The sequence below is a fragment of the Grus americana genome, chromosome 13, assembly GCF_028858705.1.
Source record: "Grus americana isolate bGruAme1 chromosome 13, bGruAme1.mat, whole genome shotgun sequence".
In the NCBI taxonomy this organism is placed as follows: Eukaryota; Metazoa; Chordata; class Aves; order Gruiformes; family Gruidae; genus Grus; species Grus americana.
In genome coordinates this window covers 7,396,553-7,422,732 of record NC_072864.1, presented here as the reverse complement: position 1 = coordinate 7,422,732, position 26,180 = coordinate 7,396,553, and positions in this window count along the sequence as shown.

Genomic DNA, 26,180 nt, shown 5'->3' with positions numbered 1-26,180 from the left:
GATACTTCTTAAAACCCGCCAAAGAAAATTCACTTCCATAATCTTGAGGAAGTACTAAACCAGACCTTGCAGCTTGATGTAGAGTGTATGCCCAGGCTCTCGAGAATCTCACGATTTGTGTTGCACTGAAGATAATCTATGGATAATCTAGTCCATACTGTATAATAATTCACTACTTCAAAGGAAACAGAGAACTGTGCATTTATCAGATAACTGTAATGTCATGAAAGGCTGAAGGATATAAGAATAAGATTAAACTACAGAGATAGAAAGCTAAGTATTTAAATGTTAATGTGGAAACACTTGCTACATACCATAAAATACATAAAAAAATCTTAAAATAGAAGAACACGCTAATAATGGAGAACTGACTTCAGGCCCATTCTCCACTGTTATTTCTGTATTTGATCACAGGTTATCATTCATTAATAATCTAGCAAGCAGATAGTATTTTGAAATAAGGCTTTGGAGAACTACCCCTTTGATTACCAACAAATACCGAAGTTGTTACTTTAATGTGGACTGCAAATATCATGTCAAAGGACACTGGTGAGGCTTTTCCTTTTCTTCCTCTCTTTAAATTACAATGTTAAATTAGCCTGATATACAGACCAGACATAACAGATAAACAATCTAAACTTCTGTTTGTAGCTAGGTTTCTTCCTTATTTCACTCCATCTTTCTCCATTTTATCCAGTGGGTCTGCAAACAGAGCATTGTAAAACTTGTTTTCCTGGTTTGACTCATGGCTCATTTCTTATGCAGATGCAGAAGAGGGGGAAGGGGGATTTCTGCATGGGTTCAGCATATCCTAAATTATCCTTATTTTATTTAGTTCAGACAGGCGCTTCCACTGGTTAAAATATTTTGCAGAGTACATATGTCACAAGAAATATAGCAACATGTTAACTATGAATATACCAACCACAAAAATCAGCTTATCTCAAGCTGTTCATAAAGACAAGAAATATAATGAATGACGAAATTAGGATTCAGCTGTCATCACTTTGTAATACTCTCACCCCATATATTTTCATAATTTCACATGGTTATGTCACGGAACTCTTTAATGATCGTACAAGTTGTGTGTCATGAGGTAGAAAGATTTAAAATGGCTGAAAAAAATTGGTATGTTTTTTCTTTTTTTCTCATGAATTTGACAAGTTTCTCATCGTCCTATTAACAGAGGGCTCAGTAATTGAAAGTTGCTAAACAGTATATTTCAGTTAATATGAACATGGTTCAAATAATATAGATTAATAAACAAGAAATCATAACTGCAAATGAAGAAAGCTAAACAGAAACATGTTTGATATTTTGCAAATAGATCTTCAAAAATCAAGTCCCATTAAAGTATATTCTCATGCACTCAAGTGGAAAAATGTGATCTCAAACCAAATGTTTATTTTTCAAACAAAGGAAGAAGTATCCAGTCCATTTTATTCCAACGTCTTCATTGTGGTCTAATTAATCAAATCAAAATGAAACAAAAATGGCAACAATTTGCCAAACACATAAAAGAGATGTCTGATGCTGGTGATTAAACAAAGAGCTCCCCCAAACAGTCTGAATTGTTTCTAGAGGAAAGAATTTTAGGGGCTTTTGAGCTTTCTGAACTTTTTCTCATAAGTTGTTTTCAAAAGATCAAATACAAATTTACCATTTGTCAATCATATTACACAGAAAAATTGGGGGTGTCTTTGAAATTATCTTCACTTGAATTTCTGCATCTACTTCAAAAAAAAAAGGAATTTTTTTCTTCTAGAAAAGGCCCTACTTCTGAATACCTCCACTAAAATATATATGACTACAAAACTGAGCACAGATGCAGGTGTGTGGTACATCACTTATAACACGCATTCCAGATGAACTCAAGCAAGTAATTTCTATTCATCTCTCAAGTAAAAAGCAAATACCAGGACTTTTACGAAGTACCTCCATTACAAGAATTCAGAGTTTGATAGATGCTTGTTTCTTGCCATATTTCCAGCAGCTTGCCAGGGGCAGCCTTAGTGCCTGATGGAAATTTACTCACATCATGTTACACCTACGGTAACAGTTATTTCCAGTGAAATTCTCTATTTTTATATTCGTGCCATGTTTATGCTGCTGCATCACAGACACGTGACTCGGAGACATCTACAGCTGAAAACTAAATCTATCTGTTACCAAATATAAAATATCCCTGAGACAGAAATGTATGCCAATAAATAATGATGATAACATAAATCGCTGTTATTTTACTAAATGGCAAAGGATTTTACCTTATTCACTCCGATCAGAGATACAGAGGGAAATCAAAATCATATCAAGCAAAAGAAAACTGGAGATTGTACATCAGAATAATAAAAAGAATGTGCAGGCAAAACTTATTGAATGCTACAGCCACATGTTCCCAGTCAGAGACATTATGTGAACCGACACACTGGGAATTTTAACCGCAGTCTCTTTATGCCCCCATGCCCAGTATTTTAAGGCCAATTAATCTGTATGTTCACACTCGCTATGTGTGGTCCCCTCTCCCAGTCCAACCACGTTGCTGATTGCTTGTGCCGTGAATACCTTTTCTCTGTTGGGCCAAAATAATGCACTGACCCTCTTGTAAGGCTGTTACACTGGAGCTTTCCACACAGAACCAGTTCATACAAAGAAACAGGAGTTTCATCACCTTCTGCACCAGAGTGGACTTCACCTGTTTCTAAAACTGTTAATACCAAATGCCAAAGAAAATAATTTCAACAAGCTGTGGCTGCTGCTCTGTAACTGCGGCTACTGTGTTTCAGTCAGGGAAGGGTGTAAAAAGTTTTTCTATTGCTTTATTTCATTTCAGCCTCTCTATAAAATAGGTCAGAGCTCCAAGCTATCTTTGTGGGTTTTTTAATAACCACAATCAAATGGAAATTTGCACACTTACAGACAAAAAACAGTCCCAATATCAAAAGAAATTTTCAGCAAGAAGTGACAGTCAACTTAAAAAACTAATACACGAAGACGATGTAGAGGTGTATCTGGGGGGCATGTGCAGATAGCTACTATAAACAGTGGCATATACTGAAAAATGAGATATATATGTTTGAAGTACTAATTAAGTTATTGTTATTGTACAGGGAAAATACATTTCTGATAACATAACTCTTACCTGTCACTTTCTTATATACATCAACACAATGAATTTTCTTAGTGATAAATATCACCTCTGTTTTACAGGGAACCTGACACCAAATTATTCATATTTATGGTCTGCTAATTAATAATAATTGCGAATGTCAGCTTTTGATGACTAAATCGAACATTCCCCCTATTCCCAGCCTAGTAGAGGATCCTTTACTATACCGATTAATATTACCATTTATTCCACTGTATGATCACAATACAGCCATGCGCATTCTGCAGGACCCAGAAGACAGCCTATTCCCAAAGGACATGTCACAGAAGGGTCTTTCTCAAGAGGGTGAACATTAGGGTAGCAAACAAATCAGTTGAGAGAGATTTGATTGCTTAAATAATTAGTTGTTCATCTCAGCATAGTACAATCTTTAAGGATCTGAAGAGCTGATTAATTTCTTAAATCAAAATCCCATTTAAACTCCAAGAGCTTTGTCCAGGCTACTTTGCAGCTTTAGGTTTTGCATACAAGGTTTTGAAAATTTCACTTTTTGAGTAAAAATAGAAAAAAGGCTTTTGAAAATTGACTTCCTGCCCACCTGGCTGACACAGCCTGAAATCCACCTGCCCACAAAGGATTTTCAAAAAACACTGCAGGCAAGGAATGGTGTTGAGTGGATCTATTGTTGCAACTGACAAGCATATAAAATAATTTAACTGTCTATTCCTGAAGTTCTTACTGTAAAATAGAGTTATCTTTAACCTACATGGAAATAAAAGCTCCCTGACTAAGGGAACTGTTGTCAATATTACATCATCCCCTTCACCCAGGCCACCGTCTTCTCTTGCTTTTACTCAGTATTAAAGGTCATTGATCCTTTAGTACATTACCAGAGGCCACCAAAATCAGTAGGGGTCTTTTCCGTTCACTCACACACTTGTTAGATTAGGCTTGTACATATTCCCTTGCTGTAACACAGTACTCTGATAACATCTGGAGAATCAACTCTCCCTCTTTCCATTGGTGGTACCCAGATAAGCCTATTGAACTATCTAGAGGAGAATCCACTCCATGTTAGCAACAGCAGAAACACTCAGAACACGCACTCCAGTGTTTCTCTGACTCACCTTGCAGTTGGGTGTCATGGCATGCTGACTGCGGTTTGGGATCCGTGCGTCACATCGCCCCTAAGAGAGAACAAACAGTTTACTGTTCTTGCAGTTACAGCTATGGAGCTTTACCAAGAAATAAATTTTCACCTCACTAAGGTCTTCAGATCTATTATTATTGTTGCTTTAGAACTAAAAATGTCTGCTTTAATCAATAGGGTTATAGTTCTCTTTCTGCCATCCACTGAAGTCAGTAAAGTGTCTCCATTACAGTCCAACCAAAAGGACATTTCTGCTCAAAAGAAGAGCGGCATGTTTAATGAAACAATTTATTTAAAGAACATCTGCTTGAGTTTTCAGAAAGTTGCTGTAGGATATGGTTACACTGAACTGTAAGACAAAAATGTCTGGTTTTACAGCGTTCTGTATCTCAGTTATTAAGTCAATTTTATAGGCTGAAAGTTTTCCTAATAAATCATTAGAGGATATTTAGGCCTCTTTCTCAGTTTGTGGTCTTTGTTTGTTTTCCAGTAACCACAAAACATCTGAATTAAATTATCTAACAAATTTGATTACAGAAGTTGTACATCTTCAAGATATGTGAATGTCATTGCAACATCAGCAACCTCATGTTCTGACTGCATGTAAATCACTCGGTTCCTCTTTCATTGCATTGCTATCACATAGGTGTTAAATCATACACAATCAATATAGTGCAGTTTCAACTTTTCCTGAAGCTGAATATATACATTTTAAAAAATATTTATGCTTGGATCACATCACATGCCCTGTTTGACCTTTATTAGCCATGACCCACTGCCCCTGCAGCTGATGAAGAAAAAATAAGCTGGCACCTTTCATAATGGTATAGGCTATATGGTTTTAGGATGAAGGGTTCTGAAAGAGGGTTTGTGACAATACCAAGGTAACTATTTTGTCCATTCCAACAAATTCTTTAATGAAATAGAAACAGTTGAGTTTGGAAGTGTCTGAATGTTCCATCTGGATATGCCTCACTTTAGAAGGATTTGATTTTATTTAAAATTGTGAAACAACTTTTAGAGAAAACTCAATGTATTTTTCAGAATTTAGTTTCTTCAAAATAATTAAAAGCCTATGTTTCTTTTCTTTCTTTTCTACACAATCTCAATATTTTTCACAAGATAAGGCATTTATGTTCCAATCATCAGCTGTGTGTGTTTGTTTTCTTGCAGCCATGGTGTAAATGAACTTAGCACAGAAGAGATGGTAGATGCCTCAGTATGGGACTGCAGATGGCAAGAACTAGTCCCCCTGTATTTACTAGAATTGTGATGTCTTCATTTAGACAATACACATTTTTGACAAATTAAAGCAAAACTAAGAAATAAATAAATCCCAAAGATGATACAGTAACTCTTAATTTTCTTTAACAATATGAGAAAACACTATTTTTTTTTTAAATTTGCTTTTGCTGCTTACAAGTGAGCTCTAATTGTCTGTAAAAACTCTTAAATCCAAACCCAAAATAATAACTTACAAACAGTTTAAGCCACTGGAGAGCAAGGGTAACCCATGAAATATAATGGCTATAATCTGAGCAGTGTCTTTCTATGTTATCATTCTCCAGCACAGGGAATACAAAAGTTAATTAAATTAGATATTAAATTAAGCATAGTTTTGACACAATACAGTTCATTGGAATTTTATACAATAAGCTCACAGCATTACTCAGGGTCAATAAAGAATTACCTCAGCAATCCCCAATGGCACGGACATTGTTCCCATCAGGCAAGACAAGAATGTACCACACATTCCACTATTCAAACTGGGCTTTTAAATGTTTAGATTTTTTGGGTGGGCAACGGAGAGAAAGAGAAAGAAAAGGAAAATGAACAGTCTTTCAGCAAACAGTTTGATATAACATAATAGGAGCAAAGAGTCTTTCTACTCTGCGTTGCTCCCCTGGCCCGCACGAGCAGCCAAGTAGGCTTTCAGGCACTCCATTTGTGTTGCACTCCAAGCTACACTGCACATTTCCTTGCTTTGGGCATCATCTGTAGTTTGCATATTCCTTTAGGATGCCAAACATCCCTGGGAAAACAACAGCAAAACCCCAAACATACACAATACGCAGCCCATTCTCACACAGCAGAAGCCTCAGTCAGAAAATCTAGACAATAAAAGCTTTAAATAAAAAATATTATCTCTAGGCAGAACCGTATTTTCCTGGTCCCCCAGAGACTTTTTCTCTTGTTTCTGGCTTTGTTTTTTGCCAGTGGGTACCCTGCTTCCCTGTTGTTTGAGGTAAAGAAATCTATAATGATGTCTCTTATTCTCCATTAAAATGTCCCTGCAAACGAATAGAGATAAATTCACAGGATTTTTAAAGGCCTCAGTGGATCCAAAGTTGGAAAACTGAAGTGTTTTACTGCCACGCTAAGAATATTACACAATGTCAGTAAACCTAATGAATCTTAGAACAAAGCATACAGGTTGGTCCATTGCAACACAGCTTGCCTGCAAGCAACAACTTTGTCTTTACTGATCTGCCTATGCCAGACAGAGGTGCAGGGGGAGGTGGAGTTCCCACATCTCCAGTGTTTGCAGAAACTTCAGTAGCAGTGTGTTACTTTTCCACACACATTTGCCAGCTGTTTTATCTTACAGATCACTCACGGCTTTCAGGATAAGGGAATGTTTCTACAGAGGAAGATGGTGAAAGAAAGCAGTGTAACACCCTTCCGTAACGTACCTCCATTTTCAAGCTGTTCCAGAGGTGAACTGCTTAGCATTAAATACATTAGTCACCAGTCCACAACCAGGGCTTTGGTATTACTGAGCCTCAAGCAATGCTCCATTCTATGGGAAGTGAAATTTCTGCATTTTACATGCATTCAGTTTTGTTAGTATTTAACGTTCGCAGTGTACAAATTGTCTAACCTGTGCCTTGTGGTAAGTCTGCTGCAGGCCTGAGCTTTCACGGGTCACTATGAGACACTATTATGGCCTAACAGGAGTTTTCTTCAGAATGGCACTAGACTGTGGGACTGCTTAAAAGTGGAGTTTTGAGATTAGCTGGAGAATATTGCATGAGGCCTCCGTTATTCTGGGCTATCAGGGAAGCAGCAGCAAAACATGTGGATCTCCTCTAGCAGATCCATAAGAATCTGGAGATATTCAACTTGACCCCTCCCAAGCCATACTCTTTAAGTATGGCTCTCTTTTTAAAGATCTTCATTAAGGCTCCACCTCACTAGTTGTCTTGTAGAAGAACATGATCAGCGTCTTCGCTCCTTCATTTGCTCCTCTGAGGTATCATTTATAACAGCTCTTTCCATGCAAAGATATCTCACAAAACAGTACAAGATAACCAGACCACAGCAAGGGAGTATGCATTTGACACAAGAGGAATGCACAGTTTATGGATGAGTATATTTTTAACATCCAGGATCTGTGTGAGTTTTATGGGTGCACATTTTAAATCATGCTTTAAAAGACTAACCTTTTGCTGAAGAGACATAAAGCTGGGGTGAGAAGGATTGGAGGAAAAGAAGTAATAAAAATCTTTATTATTTTTTACTTTTTCTGTTGCTAACTAAGGTGAGTACCCATGAGAAAGCAGCCGGCATGTAGTTCTGTCCATCACCTCCCTGAAGCTGAGCTTCACATTGCACTTAATTCTGTAAGAAGTAAGGCTGAGGAAAGACAAAGATATGTTTTACTTTGTCATGCATGTGGTCTGGCTAAAGCAATAACTGCCCCACAGAAGAAACCCAGTCCAATTACTGCAGACATGGCTCTCTGTTTACATGTCCTATATGAACATTAGGGGGTTGCTTTGTTAGAATTTCACAGAGTTCACAATAATCCAGCTCTGAAGCCCACCAACATTGGAATTTTTGTTTTTCAACTTGCACCAGGTTTTCCTGCAGCACTTTGACTTGTACGGACTTGTACTTGGTTGTTTTGGTTGGTCAGGAAAAGCATGACAGGATTTCATCAGGAAACTTAAGAAGATCTCAAGAATCTTTGGTTTCAAAGCTATTAGTAGGACAGTTCTATTGAATTTTTGGGTGGCTCCAGGCTCAGAGCCCTCCTGTAGTAGGCACCCTATGGTACATTACTGCCTGCTTCCAGTGACCTAGTAGGAGGCGATTTGTTTTTCTTTAATATGATACAAATAGTTTTTATTAAAGAAAGTATGACTGTAGAAAGGGATGCTGTCTTGTGATGATTAAAGGATTTTTAACCTGTTCAGTGTCAGTACAAAACTGGGGCTGAACAATGTACAAACATCTTCTACCACTACTAATTAATTGCTGCATTTTAGATTTGATATGGGACAGGAGATATAATATATCTCAGACACACATTTTTCTTTCAGCAGCTCTCACCTACCAAGTGCTTTGCTATATTTAAATTATAAACTCTTTGGTCTGGGACCATCCCTTTTTATAGGTTTGCACAGTGCCTAGTGTAACAAGCTCCTACCTTTAGGGAGTTCTGCAGTGCAAATTAATGATGTCAAGTCTCCCAAAACCTACATACAAAAGGACATTAAGTTTGTGAAGTAAAGGACTCAACAACCAGGAAGTACCAGAATTAAGCTTTCCTCTGCAATTGCCTATGCAGTTTTAATTTGGCATGCATGCATATATGTATTATGGTACAGACTGTCATACAGCCATATGTCTTGTACAGGAACAGGCAATGCTCACTATCGCTATTGAGTATTTTATTTTGTTTCTCTCCTTCGCTGCATAACCTCCTGCATTCCCTGCTGCACCTCATCAGACTCATGAGTCCTCTGTAATTGCCAAATGTGCTATCTTGTTTTGGTTGCCTGGTTTAAGAAGCATAGAGCTTGACTTTTTAGAGCAATTACAATGCATAGCACATTTCCACTCTGAACAGATGTCAATGCAATAGAGATCTTGCCACATCTGCGAACCAGAAACATTAGCTTAGATGTCTCAAGTTGGATCCCCAGAAAATGAGGAACACAGCATTACCACCTCCAAAACCTTAGTTTAAATCACTCACTTTTACTAACTACATAGAAGTCTCTGCCAAACATATAGTTCACCAGACATATATTTAACTACACAAGCACTGATTTGTCTTAATGCTTGAATCCTCTGCCCCTTTTACTGTAGTCACGACATGTCTCCTAAGAGATCTCTTTGAGCTATCAGTTATTTAGCAGCTTCTCAGTGCTAAAAGCTTATTTTAGTCTGTGTAAACTAAGGACCTGAAGACAGGTACAGTTCTCATTAGATTTCTATCTGGGAGGAGAATTTGGCACACATTTACTGCCTTGCCAAGATCTTCAAAGGGAGTCCCTGTGTGATCGTGCCAGGTTCCTAATCCAAATAGTTTGGAAAAACATGGCTGTAAAGCATGCTATGTCACACACCTGTGGTGGGGTCCAGCTACAGCCTCAGTAATAAAATCCACTGCAGCATGCAAGGAGATTAATTTCTCAGGAATGTCTACCACGAAAATGCACAGGAATCCCCTTTAGTTCACCAGAGCCTGATCGTTTATAAATTTTGATTGATCTAGGACTTCACTTGTATCATTGACTTATTTGACCTGAATTTGCCTACTCGCCATACTCCTCCTTGCTGCTTTAGGCTGTGAAGAGAGCCTAATGATCATGTTGTTATCTTACAGCAAGAGCCACAGAGCAGTGATCTCCTCCTATTCTCCTCTAATCAGCCTCAAGACATAATTAACAGTTCCCTTCCCCACAGTGAGTGTACCATGCAAAAGCAGCATGACACCTAGCTGGTCCGCTATAGAGTCTCACGCTCACAAACCTTTTTCGTTGCTCAGACACTTTTTTTGCCCTTGAGCTCTATTTCATTCAAAGGTGTGAAGCTCACTGCAACCTTCAAGTACAAGGAGCAAAGAATCCCAGTAACAAACTACCTGAACTACCTACACTTGCAAAAATAATACATACAGACCAAATGGTGCTTATGTTGTAAAGTTTACTGATGTTGGGATGAAGATTCACTGCCCCTGTAAGGGGTAAGAGATAAGAGTCTTCCCCTGAAATTCCGGTATTAATTAAAGAGAAAATCACTGGAACAAATCCCTTATGTTACTTCCTAATCATCAATTTACAAGTATAGATTCTAAAGCAAAACAACCCATGGGTGGTTCTGGGATCATTAACAAGATGTAAATCTTTTAATAAATAATCTCATGAGTATGGCATCTTAGGAAGACTGGTACCAATTTCTACACTATTCTAAAGCCTGCTGTGCAGTTAGGCTGGATGCCAGTGCTGAAAAAGAACAGCCTGAATCCTGGCATGGCAAACCTCCAGTGGGCAGCTTTAGTCTGTGAGTGGTCATATTGTGCTCTTCCAGGGCACTGTTCTGCAGAAGCTATCAGAGAAGAGGCCCATATACTGTAGTGGAGCACTAGTGATGTGTAAATCCAAGTGTTTTCATGCTGTCAACTGAAGCCTACTTAACACAGACTATGTGGGCAGCATGTAAAGTAACTGGCTGAGCACTTCCCTTCCCAGCGTGCTAAGGCCACCCTTACAGCAAGGACTGGGAAAGAAAAATAGCTGCCCTGTCAACTTTCATTTAACTCTTTCAATAAACATATGGCACACAGTCTCTAAAGGTGTGTATGTCTGCGGTGACAGCAACAGGAGAAAGAACTTGCAGGGGACCATAATTCTGGATATGCTTTCCCTGCTAGCATGGCTGTAAAGTGATTTCAGAGGTGGCTGAATTCAGTGCCTTTCTGACTGGAATGATAATGCCATTAGGAAGATAACAAATGAGATGAAGCATCCAAAATGCCTTATTAGCCTTTGATAGGATGTGAGGAGCTGCCAGCAGAAGCAAAATATATACGATCTGCATTTCAGCTGCTTTGTGTCTGGAAGTGCAGAGCTGGAGCAACGTGGAGGGTGTGCATACATTAATCCTCCTTCCATGTAGGAGAGTAGGTGGAAAAAAAGCCAGGAGGAAGAATTATAGTAGTCTCCCTTTTATTGTTGTGATTTTATTGTAGTCAGCTTTGTCCTTTTAGTCAGTTATTTACAATTCTGTTGTTTGCCCTATTTAGTGTTATAGGATCTTGCACTTGGCCCACAAAGTCAGTGTATTTTGCATGAAGACTGTATCATTTTGATGTTTCTTTCAGCAGTCTTTTTTTCTATTCTAAGCTGCTTACTCTGGCTATCAGGTTTCAATAGCTAATATAGAGTTAGACAATTCTGTTGGACAGTAGCACAAGGTCTAGGACAGCTTATTGGGGTGCGTTACAATGAAAAAGACCTCAACCAACCTAAGAAAGAGTCTTTGTGTATTCCGTGCCCCAGCTGAATGGACCGCTGGTTAGGACAGCAGCACAGCATGTGGTCACACTCCTCCTCTGCCTCTCATTGTCCTCTCTGAGACTACGCTAACTCTATATTGCTGAGCACAAGTGTTCATTTGTTTATGCTCTCCTCCTCACTTCCATCCTGGGAATATATATAATGGAATAGAAGTATTTTGACCAATTTTTACACTTCACAGTATTCTGGCATCAGCCAACCTTCCATGTGTAGCTGCTACGATTAAAATAATACTGTTATACTAGCACCTCCCCAGTGAAAAGATGTAACAAAGTGCTGGTACCATAAGGTATGCAGTTCCCATGCTCATGCCTCTGCCAACTCCAGCTGTTAAAGCCGCCATGAGCCAAACACAAGATAATCAGATTCTTTTTTTAAAGACGATATGTGGAGCTCTCCCTGTTCTCTGACTTTTGAACTTCACAGTTTTGCCAGCTATGGAAGGTAGAAATACACTCTGTTACACTGTTATTCTTTTAATGCTGATTGGAGATTCCTCATTCACACTATTACAAAAGATTTATTCAAAGCAAACACTAATAGATGTGAGGCTTTAAAACTGAAGGAACTTGAGTTTCAAGGGACACGTGACACAGAAATCATGACTTGCAGCACTGGTCCATACTATAAGAAGAGAGAGCTCATTTTATCAATAGGAGTCTAAGGCTTAAACCATTAGTGTGCCCTCTCGTTTTCTCAGCACCTAGCAGGTATATTCAAAATATTATTTTTACTATTTTGTGTTATTTAGGGCTATTTACATTCTTATATCGATTATGTTTAATGGATAAAAAAAGGGTGGACCTGAACTCATTCTTATTGGTGAGTTGGTGAAACTGCCCAGAAATAAATGGGCTGCTCCACTGTCTTGGCTTCTTAAACATGGCACTAAAAGTGTATTTCCTCACACTAATCTCATCAGCCATATGTCTCCTGTCCTATGACACTATGTAACTGTTCAGTCTTTGGAAAATCAGTCACTTCTTATAATAAGTAATTCAACCATTTTAGCCACATGCCCTCAAGATAATCTCTTGAACAGGATGTGCAACTGATTCAGTTTAACAGTAAAGTATTCATAAGGAAGTATTCAATATTAAGGCATCACAGGAGTTGTCAGAGCAGAATAAAAGAAAGGAATAAATGCAATTCTGCGTATAAATCTGCTGAGCGATTTAGTTCAGCATACTCTATATCTATAGAGAATGTCTCAGGTTAGATTCTTTTCACAAATCACACTCGTGGTTCTGCTATGTCCATTTTTCATCACTTCAGTACCTCACAGGACAGCACCTGGTAGGAGTTTGTCTTAAAAATGGAATTTATCTCAGGTAATTTACATCTCTCCTTTGCAAATATCCTACTAGTTTGAGAGAGGACAGAAATAAAAATCATCTTGCATTTTGGACATTCTTTTTTTCTTTGCAGGAAGTCTTAAAAGAAGAGTTTATAGAAAGCATGACAGAAACCCACTTGAAAACATTTTCTGCTGCAGATGTTGCCATCCCATGGGAAGGAAAGTATGTTAGGAATTCTTTTACCATCCCATATGATTATGGGACAAGCTTCTAAATGCATCTCTCACACTCAACCCACAACTGCTGAAGCACGAGATAAGAAAGATCAGTTTAGCTGGGAGCAGACCTAACTTGAAGGTCTGCCTGTATACTACAGCCATTAGTTCTGCCAAACATACAGCGCCAAAAAAGCCCTGCTGCATTGCCCAACATTTACTACATTCACTACGTCGCACATGCCAGCATTTTGCTTTCCATTGCAGGATTTCGGCAAAACAAACCCTTCAAACAGGAATAACAGTTAGCCAAGTGGCAATAGGATTTACAGGGAAGTAAACTTGAAGGTCTAATGCAAGCGAGCAACACCTGCTTACTCTGTCTTACACAACCTTCTGACTGGCACCCAGGTTGGGTCTACACAGTATCTTCCTTGCTGAGAACTGAAGCAAAATACTAGGCTAACTCCCTTATAGCATGGTAAGATGCACTAGATAAAGATTCAAGAGAATGAGGAGATTCCAACATTTACTGTAGACTGAACTTGACAAAAATGCAAATTATATGGTTGCTTAAGTTCAAGGGATTCAGACTGTGGTCTATCTAATGCAAGTCCATGTAAAAAGAGATCTGTCAACAGCATGTGGGTAATACGAGTGGATATGCACATCAGGGGTTTTGGTCAATCAGTTAGTTAATCAGCAAACCTGAACATGATTACTCCAGTGTAAAAGCTAGTGTAACCATTTTCAATGAGCTGTCATCAGCTTTTTCTTCTTTGCACTCGTATCTCGTATTCCCAAATCTTAACCTGGCCAATACAGTCAAGACCCATCTGCCTTCAGCTTGGAAAGTGCCTGAATCTAACCCTGTAGCTTCCTAGCTCCCTCCCTTCTCCATCAGTCAGGCTTCCTGGCTCATTTACCCTTTTCATCAAGAAAGCAGGATTGCCTTTCTGACATCCCATGGCCATCAGACACAGCATCATGAACCTTGATGTCTGCCAGAACAGAGAGAGACCTGTTTCTGCCCACAGCTGCCGGAGATGAACAGTGCTTGTAGACAAATCATGGCACTTGGTGACAAATACTTCAATACCCAGCAGGAGGCTTTCCCACTGGCCATCACAATCCACAGTGCTATCAGAGGAGCATATCTTCCTTATCATTAGACCAGTCTTCAATTTTGCATTAATTATAAATGACAGTGTCCTTATAATTGAATTAAGGATTATTTTGTATGCTTAGAAACTGAGATGATCTGTGAAAAATATACATATTTTTAATGCCAAATGCTTTAATACCTATGAGAATGCCTTCTTTGATGAAAGATTTTAGCTATATGATCTCTACCAAAACATTTGAAGGAGCAGCTCCTGGCAACAATAATGGACAGGGCTTGTTATAAGGAATTTTAACTAAGTAGAATAAGAGATAATGATATGTGGTTAAGTAATTTAGGCAGGATATCAGAAAAAAATTCAGAGTGAGATCTATTAGACAATGAAAATATTGTCCAAAGGAAGTGATAAAAGCCACATCACTTAAAATATTTAAAGCTGGTTTGTTTAAAGCTCTAGAGAGGATAATTATATTGAATCAATCTCAATTCACAGGGAATGAAATCAGCTTCTATTCAGGAGCATGAAATAAATTACTTAACTGGCTATTGTAGTTTCCAACTGAGGTGACTCCATGGATTTGCTTCTCTTCAGGGGATGCTGCTTCACTCTCTCTGTTTTCAGAGAGGAGAAACACTTCTAAAACGGAATTAATCTGGAAGCCTAGTTTAGATAGCCTCCCAAAACCACTGTAACGCAACGTGTAGTATATGCAATGGTGTAGTAAGGCTGTAAAATGAGTGAAATAAACTATTCCACTGTATCATAGTTCTGCTAGACCCTGTACCTATCCCTTACCAAAATGACCACTATCAAACCAAAACCATTAATAATTTGTAACTGAATTTTTACCTCATCTTCATTTTTTCCTGAAACGCAAACATTTTTTCCACATGTTGGCTTGTAAAATCCCATTCTGCAATATTTAAGGGATTGTTTATGGTATATTCTCCTTCAGCACATTTAATCAACTAATCTGTAAGTGCCTTTTTTTGCTTTCCATAATGTTGAGTCTCAGTTCTTGTGTATGGATCATTACAAATTAGGATCTCTGTGTCACTATAGCACTAGGTCATATCATAAATCAAGCACTGATGGAAAATGTTGACAAGAGTGATTTATAAGTTTTCAACTCTAAGCCCCATCTAGATGTGTTCTGATTGTTTTGCGATTATTCCTGGGAGGAAATATGTAAGAACATTCATAAGTGGGGAACTGGTGGGTTCCTGTCTGAGAACAATGAAAATTATAATTGCAGTACAGGAGCCGTTCTTATTCTGTAATAAGACTTTGTATTGAGGGCTGGTATCCAAATGGAAGGTTTTGATGCAGACATCTGTTAATAAAATATTTACTACTTAACTTTGATATGGAAATAAACCAGGAAGTCTGATTAAGTCCTAGACAACCCTTAGGGCATAAAGCAAACCAAAACAACCCTTCCAACCATCAGTTTTAACTAAAATGAACAATTATACAATAGAGTTACATCAGGGTTTTGACTATAAGGCCATTTTCCACATAGAAAAAAGATCAAAGTTTGCTACAGTGTGATCAAATGTTCTCAGTATGACGTACATCCATCCAAATAAATGTCTGGTCTTTATAATTTAATTAATAGATATTCCTAACTCTAGAAAGACTTAAGTTCATATTTAACTAAATCCTAGTAGCAATCCACTGTTCATAATGAGATTCTCCACAGTTTATTGACTTAAGCCTATGCATAAATCTCTACAGCAATGAAAAATTAGCTTTTTGCACAAATGTATTTATATGTTATACAAAAATATTTAAGACAGCAGTCTGACTCTTCTGCAGTTTATTTTTAAAATGATGCTACCTCATTTTGCATAATTCTTAGTGTTCGTGCATGCACAAGCATATGTCTCAATATATCCTCTTTTTAAGGAAAGATGTGTACACAAAAGGCAAAAACTATATAGGTATGTATCCAGGTACTTTTGACTTAACCACACAGCAATTAAATGCATAGATACTTACATACAGACATATTTACTCATATGTGTATATATATAGATTTAGATATTTGTGTATTCAAAAATATTTATATGTATGTCTCTGTATATTTTTAAACATAAAACGTGTAAAAATAAGCGTAATAAGAAGCAGAGTAAGTGGAGAGCCAGAGCTACATAACACATTAGCATCCATGTTTCAAATACACAAATACTTGTTATTAGCATAGATTAATATTAGAAGGGATTAGGAAGAAAAAGAAACAGTAGATTATCATGAAAGAGTTGAGATTAATAAGGAAGAATAAATAGCTGAAAATTGGAATACTTCCCCGGCAATTATGAGATCTTACTTATCCCCAGTATCTTCTCCATGTCAATGACTGCGTAAGTTCAGAAATTCATGTACAAACATTGCTATCATGCACTATCAGTCAGTATTTCATTTTTGCCAAATAATCTAATTTTCCTATGCACAGATTTGTACTTTATGCTTTACTACTTCTTCATGTCTTTGTACTATCACAAGTACAGTCTACTTCCTGACAAAATGAGATTGTTAATATATGGTATGTCAGTAAAAAGAAAATAGTGTAGCAACTCCAGCTGTTTCACAAGCCAGTCATAGACAAGCGTATACTTCCACCTGGCCCATAACATTTTGTTCAGAAACGATTGGGATTAGCTATTCAGCCAGCATGCACTGCCCCAGCAGCCAGCTGGCTTGTCCTGTGTCCACAGATGAGCAGGTGGTTAGCCTGTGATAGGAGCAAGGGGCTGCGCAGAGTAAGACATCACCTCTGCGCCAGAGACAGAACACACAAAGTGCAACCCTACCACTCGCGCTCAAGAACTGGCCCCAAACCTTGGATTATTTTATTAAAATAAGCTCTCTCCAATACTCTTCTGCAATGTCAGTGTGGCTGTGACACACCTAAGCATGGATATAACCAAATGATACACCTGGTATCAGCAATCTACATGATCTTTCAGACATCAATTTGTTTTGGAAACTACATATTACCAATCTGCCTGAAATGCAGCCTGTGCAACTCCATTGACTCCAGAAAAATTCCAAATATACATTCTTTTCACAGCTAATATATTTCTTCCATAGTTCATAATGCCCAAAATTTGCTTACCTAATCTAAACTAGTAATAGTAGTGAAATAATCTACACTAGATCTCTGTATGATTCCTACTGCTAAGATACTCCTACATCGCATTTGAGATACAAAAATGCCATGTACTTTAACACTACACAATTTGTCTGTACTGACACAGGATGTTTGACCAGAAGTCTAACTCAAACCCTTTTGATGGGCACTAAGCCTTAAACCATCATAGATTTTTTTTTCTTCTAGTACCTTCTGGAACAGTAATTATCTGACACGTTTAGAGGATTTTAAAAGATATTATTTTGAGGGCAACTGCAAGAAATTATATGTAGTTCATAAAGAATTATATAGGTTCAATTTTCTTCCTATATATGCCCTTAGAATCTGCAGTAAAAACATTTAAGTTTGGGCATCACTTCTGTATACAACATGAATGTTACAGTATTCTATTTAGCAGTGTTGATTCCAGAAGAGCACCTATTATCTTAAATTAGACAGCAGTACTGGTGCAGCTGTAGCTTCATTAGTTAGGTCCCAAAACTGAAGGAGTTAACTTTAAGCATCATAACTTGCTTTCAACTTTTTTAGCCTTAAGGGTTCACATTTACATTTTTCTTTCCACAGTTAGAAGGACAAGGAAGTTACCTTTAAAAAAGAAAATAAGAACTAGGAATCTATTGCAATTCATGCTCTAGGAGCTGGAATTATTTTTTAAAATCCTAATAACCTGTGCACTGGCAGCTCTGAGACTGGATAAAAATTGTCCAGTATTTCCTCCAATAATTGTCTGATTTGAAACAAGAAAACCCACCAAAATCCGATTTATTTCCACAGAGTTTGGGGAAGTACAAAAATGCCTAACATCTCTGGCTTAAGAACTTGAGCGTGCTGTTTGAAGTATGATTATTTAAGAAGCTGTCTTAAACCATTTTTAGATTTTGGCATACAGTATTGGGCTGAACTATAAATTTTCCTTTCCCTTACTTTCTTTTGAGCTGCTATTTGTGTCAGTATAAAGCCACATGGGTCTGTAAAAGCCATAGCTTCAAGCATGGCCATGCATGTTAATTGGAGAAGTCAAGGAAGATAAACAAAATAATATTCAATAGGGACAGGATACTTGCTCTTGAATTCTAGAAATGACTAGAAATGCATGAAAATATATATGACTCCCATTGGTCTCTGCACATCACTGTGGCAAATCCAGAATTCCAACACTCTCTGTGTTAACGGGCACTTGCTGGTTTTTATTTGTATAAATCTTACCTTTGATTTACACTTTCAAAACACAGAGAAAGGGAACTACTGCATGAATTATGGTTCAGCTTTTCAACTCCGTACTTAAAGAAGTTAGATATAAAATCTTATATGAAACAGCTTTAAAAACAAGACTTCCCATAGAACTGATTTTCACTGCTCCTTTAAAGTCACAGCTGAGTTAACTGTATTCACTAAGGAGTGTGGAGTTACTTAATATGAGAAAGTGGGTTGAAGGGGGAGGCAGAATCTGAACTAGAGTAAGTATCTGCCATTCAGAAAAAGCAGTGGTAGGCATTTAATAGGCAGTTAGGTTGCATAAAATAAAGTACAGCCTTTGAAAGATATACACCGCTTATCCATAGGATTCTCTCCTGGCATCCTTTAAAGAAACTAGCCTTTGTTAAGTAACCTCAGTGTTGCTATCATATTCAATCAGACGGATCCTCTCACTCTGTGAGAAACCTGATGGATGCCTACAACAGTTCCCTTTGCAGGGTGAGGATCATTACCTGGCTGATATACAGACCTCTGCTGTGGTTACCAACACTTAATTTTTCCGTGAAATTGTAATTGCTGTTTCCTGTGGCACTTTGAATTGAATACCTATCATCAGCCAGGTAATTATATTTGTTTCTGGAGATTGCTAGGCTTTCATTGGCCAAGAATTACCATGTCACTCACTCTAACTGCCAGCCCCTGTGGAAGATCAGGGTCATGAGAAATCTAAGCAGGGAGGAATAGCTGAATTCACTCTTTAGAATGGTTTTTAACAGTTGGCTTTGGCCTGAAACGGGCAGCCAAGTGCAGCTCCAGGAAAACGCTTTACAAAGCTTCCCCCATTGCAGACAGGTGGCAGCTGCAATGCTGAGAAACAGACCACATGGGAGCATATACTCTAAAATTTTAGATGTCCTTTTTTCTGCTTTTGCTGTTTCTGAAGCAACAGCTGCTTCAGCTGTGCTGCTGTGTTCAAATCTCTCAACATCCTTCTCATAATAACAGATGCATTATTGAGCATTATGAAAGAGTTTCTCCAGGGGAATGGGGCTTGCTCTTGGGGTGCCAAAAAATACAGATATTACTAAAAAGAGAGATGATTTGTGAATTTGAAACTGCCTGGTTCTGTCTCTCACTGTGTTAATAATGAATTCATTACAGAAGAGCTGTAGTTCTCTCCACCATCCAAGTGAATCACCTTTTTTTGTCTCGCAACCCAGCACTTGAAGCAGTTAAAGCAGTTCTGATCTGAAATTATACACATCTTGGAGACACTCTCTGTTTCTGTAAGCAGCCGTTACACTCTTGTGCAACCCAAAAGTTTGGACTACGGCTTCTGTGCTACCGACTTCAGGTGGTTTCAAACTGTTCCACCTAAGCTGAGGAGAGAAAATATGCCTGTATAGCCTGAATAGTTTGCCATCAACCAGTGCTTCTAGCCCAAATTATGAACAAGGATGGTCAGGCAGAAGACAGAAAGTTCAAGACTTGCATTTCTTTTTGATCAAGTGTACTGAAATACTTGCGAGTTTAAATCACAGGGTTTACTGGGAGGCTGCAAGGCATAACCACGGCAGGCCTTAACATCCTTCTAGCCTCTGACCGCCATGGAGTGACAACATATGAACAAGACAGTAGTTTAGCACAGGAGGTATGGAACCACGTACTACTGAAGATGCTGTCTGCACTGGTCACTGTACAGCAGTAAGTATCAGGTAATAAGGTAGATTCCATATGATCAGGAGATTATGAAGTTCTCCGCTTCCAGCCTGCCAATGGAAGTTTTTGTAATGCTCCTCCCACAGGGAAGAAGAAGCCCAAGGGACAACACAAAGGTGTTTAAAGTTTAACAAATACCTAAAAAAGGAGTGTGTCAATGTATGCATAGGATGGGCACCACTGTCACATCACTGGTGAGCCTTCAGAAATAGAGGGGCAACAGTTTGGAAAGAGCCATCAGGACATGTAGCTTATGCTGAGTGTAATAGATCAGACACTGGGTTGAAACAAGAAGGTAGATGAAAGATGATTGTAGGAACATTTTAAGAGGAAGAGACTATGGAAAAAATATTATTTGTGTACATTTTCACAAAATGAAGTTTATACTATTTGCAGAACTCCAGCTATGAAACACAACAGCAGCATTCTCTTGCAGAGCAATCTATGAAAAAGTACAAGCTTTACCTAGCAAGTGATACTGCTCCTTAGCTACTGAGTAAAAAACTGCTTTATACAACTTCACTGGAGCTTACCAGTCTGTTGGAACCGGACATTCCTAATATTTCTTCAGTGAATTGACTTTGCCAATTCTCTATTATAAGCAGAAAACAGGAGTCAAAGTAATAAAAGGTACTACAAAACAAAATGGTCTGACATCAGGAAAGGAGTTTGGCAGGGATACATTATGTCACTCACTCAGCTGTTCAGATGCTATAGCAAAATGATAATGTACTTTGATCTTGATCAATAGATGATGGAGTATGAATTTGAGGAAACAGATGGTTTGGTGTTGGGTATAGCATGATGATGATGATGATATCCTTCCTTATTGCTTACTTAGAGGAATTGGTTGGAGTCCTGGTCACAAAAGTGTCCTGAGATTGTGTTGTTTCTGGACTACACATGTAATGTGATCTTTTTTGGTTTTCCTTCTTTGGAACTGGTAAAGTCCAACAACAATGGACACTAATAGTGAAGTGTCTGGGAAAGAATTTCAATGCCCCATTTTCCCTGCATATAAAGATAAGAGCTGTACCAAAATATCTGTGAAAGATCAGTAATGACCCACGTAGACTAGAAGACTGCAAAAGGCATGCAGGACAATTACAGTGCTTGTTCTAGCCTTTCAGTGGCTGCCTTGATTCCCTGATATAACAAACAGGTATACACATGCCAGGTGGGAATTATATGAATTAGGACATACCACATTAGGTAAATGGTGCAAGGAACTACATAAAGAGTGCTCTGTGGAAAAAAATAGTCACTTTAAAGCTTAGGTAAAATACTAAACAATGTATAACATAAAGCAGCGATCCCAAACTATGACCACTGTTATCCCTCAGGTTAATTATAAATGGTCTGCAACTAACCAGCAGATCACCTGCCTTCCATGCACAGAGCCTTTCGTGTATCGCATAGTATCACGGCATCTGTAGACATGTAGACCTGTAGACAAGTCATTGACCATATGACATACCTACACACTGTGACACCCTGCGACACAGACCACACGCTGCCATCTACGAGAAGAATTTTTGGGAACTGTCAAAATATTTAATGCAGCAGCTCTATCCCTTCTCTCCAGTATGTCTGCAATAAGATACTAGCAATCATCAATTAGACCTCTATTTTTAAGAATATTTGCCAACAATGCTCACTGATACATAATCCTACTCATTTAACGAGATTAAATCATTTCCTCTCTCAGTAAAAATTCTACAGACAACCTATGTAACTTGTCAAATTACATAACCACTTAACGAACATGCTACTCAAAACCACATTTGTGTAATTTTTGCACATTTCTTCTGTAAACTGCACATTAGTGAAACAGTTGACTTTGACCAAGTTAAATCAAGCTAAGCTGAGCATGGGCAGGAAGTTCACTTAAAACCTTTTCAGACTGGCAAATCTGTGTCGATATTATTCTTGGCTGAGGCGGGGACCTGCAAGGACAATTCTGGAACATAAAGCCATATTAATCTTTTGAACATAATCAGTGTGTGTTATATGTCTTTAAAAACTGATCAAAGTTCTTGTCTGACCAATAAAAATGTTTTACTTATTCTTATGACCATTCAGATCATCCTGGCCATTCTGATCCCTAAGTACTAGTTAGGCAGAAAGAAGAAAAATACATATAGATCTGAGTATTACTAACATACAGCCATATACAATAAGAAATGCACTGTGTTACAGTAATATAGTTGCAATGACACTTGCTTCTCATTACATTTTTAAGAAAGAAGAATTTATTACTGCATAATTTCCAACTTCTTTTAGGATTCTGATGTAGTCGGACTATATTGCTAATATTAGAAAAAAGCTACGTTAAGATCAAAATGATAACATGTATTACACTTGATATTTTGCATACAGTGATGAAAAGTTTTGATTCACATTTTTAGACAGAAATTCTCTTGTCCTCAAGTGATTTTTCTAACTCCTTTTGAAGGTCATACCAGCATGGAAGCAAGTTGGCCTGAGTCAGCACAGATAGCTGTATCATTCTTCACACTTTAAAGCCTAACTCATGTATTTTTTCAATTACAGAAAAAGAGTTCACAACTGCTTTTTCAACATATTGCATTTCAGCTTTAAAAATAAGCCTTCAGATATATGCCCTTTTGAAAACACAAAAAGGAGATTTCAGTTCAAAATGAAAACCCCATCATTCCAGTTAATAAAAAACACTTGTTAAAGCAAAGATGAGCCTTGGTGGAAATGTAAGTTTAAAATTATTTGGACTAAATGTATGTGTAATAAAAATCCTCCCAACAGAGAGGATACATTTTTACAACATATTCTTGTCATTTCTTGTTTTCTAGAGTACAGAAGCACTTGTACATCTGCATGTACAGCAAATCTCCTGACAAACAACTACATGCAATCATTCTGAAGGCCAATGTAGCAACACAAAGTTTGCTCAGAACTGACAGAAAAACACACTTCCACCCGCTAACCTAATACATGAGTCCCATTACTTTTATTACCATTTTGTTAATTAGAAATATTTGTATTTCTAAGATGACTAATGTGAATGTGGTTGCAAAAAGCCATAATTGCTATTAAGAATAACTGGGTTAATTTCTGAAGGGGATTTCTAACAACTTCAGTTCAAATGTAATGCTATTGTAACAACACACAGTGATTTACTTAAATGTTTATGCTGGCATAAACATATCTGCTAATGTGTTTTTCCAGGATTTGACCCATGATAGTCACAAAAATTGTTTATTCAATTCATTCAATTTGTTAGGATGCTTGAATTTAGGTGCCCGCTCCTCTACAGCACCATCAGAACTTACATTCAATATTAACTCTTTTTTTTCCTTTCCATTTTTCTTTTCTTTCCCCCAATAAATGAAATTAAAGCAGCACAGTATAACACAAGGTCATTGATGTTTCTTCACCCAAAGAGTAAGACCTACTCTCTTCTTGCAGTATTGGTGGCTAGGGACCTTTCTCAGATAGTGAGAATGTTGTAGGAATCTTTCATTCTTTCCATCCTAAAAGTGGAAAAAAGGACCAGTTGCCCTTGAAGCAGCAGGAAGCTCCTTCCCAGCTGCTAAGACAGACAGAGATAGCAGCAGGGGACCCCACTCACTCCAGCAGCTGGGAAATATCCATTTGGGTGTGTGGGTTGGCCTTGTGTGACTATTTGTGGAATCTGTCTATGTGCAGCTTATGAATTCTGCGTTGATATTTTGAAGCTGTTGTTGTAAAAATTCTTGAAAACTGGAACGCCGTGGTGGCCTACATCCAGATCTTCGATGGGCTGACTTGACCTCTGAAAATGTCTATGCATTATTTGCATAGGCAGCCTATGCGCATGTTACCGACCTAGCTGATACATACGATATGGTGGCCTCAAGTTAAGTGTGAAAAAATTGGACGTGTGACCTCTATCGGGTGCTCACAAGACCAGGGCCAAGGACAAGTGACTAACCTGTATTTTGACTGAACAATCAGTGTGTTAAGCAGATGAGGTAAAAAATGGTGGTGTTCAGAGGAAACAGCTGAATACAGGCTTTTTTAAAATAGAATCTTGCACTGGGAATAACAGTATATCTTGGAAGGTAGGTACACATACACTCTATGGTATATGCCTCAGAGAAGAGATGACGTAATGTATTTCTGATTCATGAAAGGATTATAAGAGGTAGAGTCATATTAGAAAGAATGGCTTTACTGTGTGGTGAGTTTCCCAAAACATACACTCATCAGAAGGGAATTCATGCCACTCAGGTACTGACACAGAGATGAGAGAGGGCAAATGTACATGAGGGGCTGCTACCACTCTTAAATTAAAACAAACATTTTGATCTTTTATCTTTTGAAGGATTCTTTTTTTAAATCAAAATCTGCATTGTTTCCTTCGATCTCCATATTAATCCACTTCCACTTTTGTTAGGTGCAGCACTTCATTGATAATAAGAGAATGACAACCCAGGTAATTCTACCTCTTCTCTGGTCACTCTAGATTGTTGCAGTCTGAAGCTGTTGATTTATTCAAATCCATCTGCCTTTGTAGTTTTCTTTGCATACGTCTTTCTTTCTCCTGCCTTTCAAACCCCAGTTATCTATTTATCACTGTCTCAGGTCCCACCCTTTCAGGAAGATCTCTGTTGGGCAGAAACTGCTTTTGACTCTAGAAAGTGCTGAACACTCTAAAAGTGCTTAACACAATGAAACTTTGATCCTTTGAGGATGTTATGAAAATATTATAATTTATCAAAATAGGAAGTTAAAATCTCAGTTCATCAAAAAAATACAGCACAGATGTCCAGTTGTGTGAAATCTCCCAAACTATTTACAGATTACTGACAGGAATCTGTATTCACCTGTCTGAATAACATTACATTTAAGATGATGAATATAGACGTAGAAGAGAGATCTATCTATGCATATTTAGTGCTTTCATCTAAACAGCTGAACATTTTATTCTGTCTTTATAACACACAGGTTATAGAATTTTATCAGTGAACTGTACTTCTTTCTGTAAGAACAGTTTTGGCTTCAGTCCTATAGTGACAAACCACCAACAATACCTTTAATAAAATACTGGGTTTTTTTTCTCACAGTGCCCCTTAATTTCAAGGTTACATTCAATGAAAATTATTAGTCTCATCTTTGTTCAGATCATCTTGAATAAAAATATTGTAATCAATCCTTTTGTGAGTTTCAATTCACAGTTTTCAAAGAAAAGGACTGGTTTACATTTAAATATTTCAGTTTTATGGACATACTGAAAACACATTGCAGAGATTTATTGCTGTTTTTTTCTTGCTGGTCTTATAAAGATGAGTCTGTATTGCCGACACCACAAAGATGTAAACACTCTGGATAAGAAATAAAGAGTAACCCCCACCAAGAATGAGATCCAAGCCACAAGACCTATAAAATGGCTGTGGGTGTTGCAATGTTAAAAGCATTCTTGTTTGTAGACTGCTAAACTTGTTTTAGCAAGGACTTGAAATGGACTTTTAAAAGTTTATTGTATTATATGTACAGTATACAGTGCCGTGTTCATACTCTTTGTGTAGAAAATTTAGCAATTTCTTTTGAAAGAATAACGTGTACAAACAAATTCGACACAACAGCTTGTGTTCTTTTTGCTTTTTCTGTTAACATTTTCTTCTTTATTCTTTCTTAATTTTTATGTTCATTGTCTTTGCTTTTCCTCCCTTTTCCATCTTGAAGAACGTCCTAGAGAATCTCTGTGCTCTTTCTTTCTCCTCTTTAGTGTCAACATTGAATCTCTGCCTGGCAAAGTGACTTGAGATCACACTGACTGTGAGTACAATTGAGTGTCTGTGCCATGTGTGATAGCTATTAGTACAGGATAAAAATTCTTCACCATTTCAGAAAAGGTCTGCACTTCACCCTGAAAAAATATATGAATGG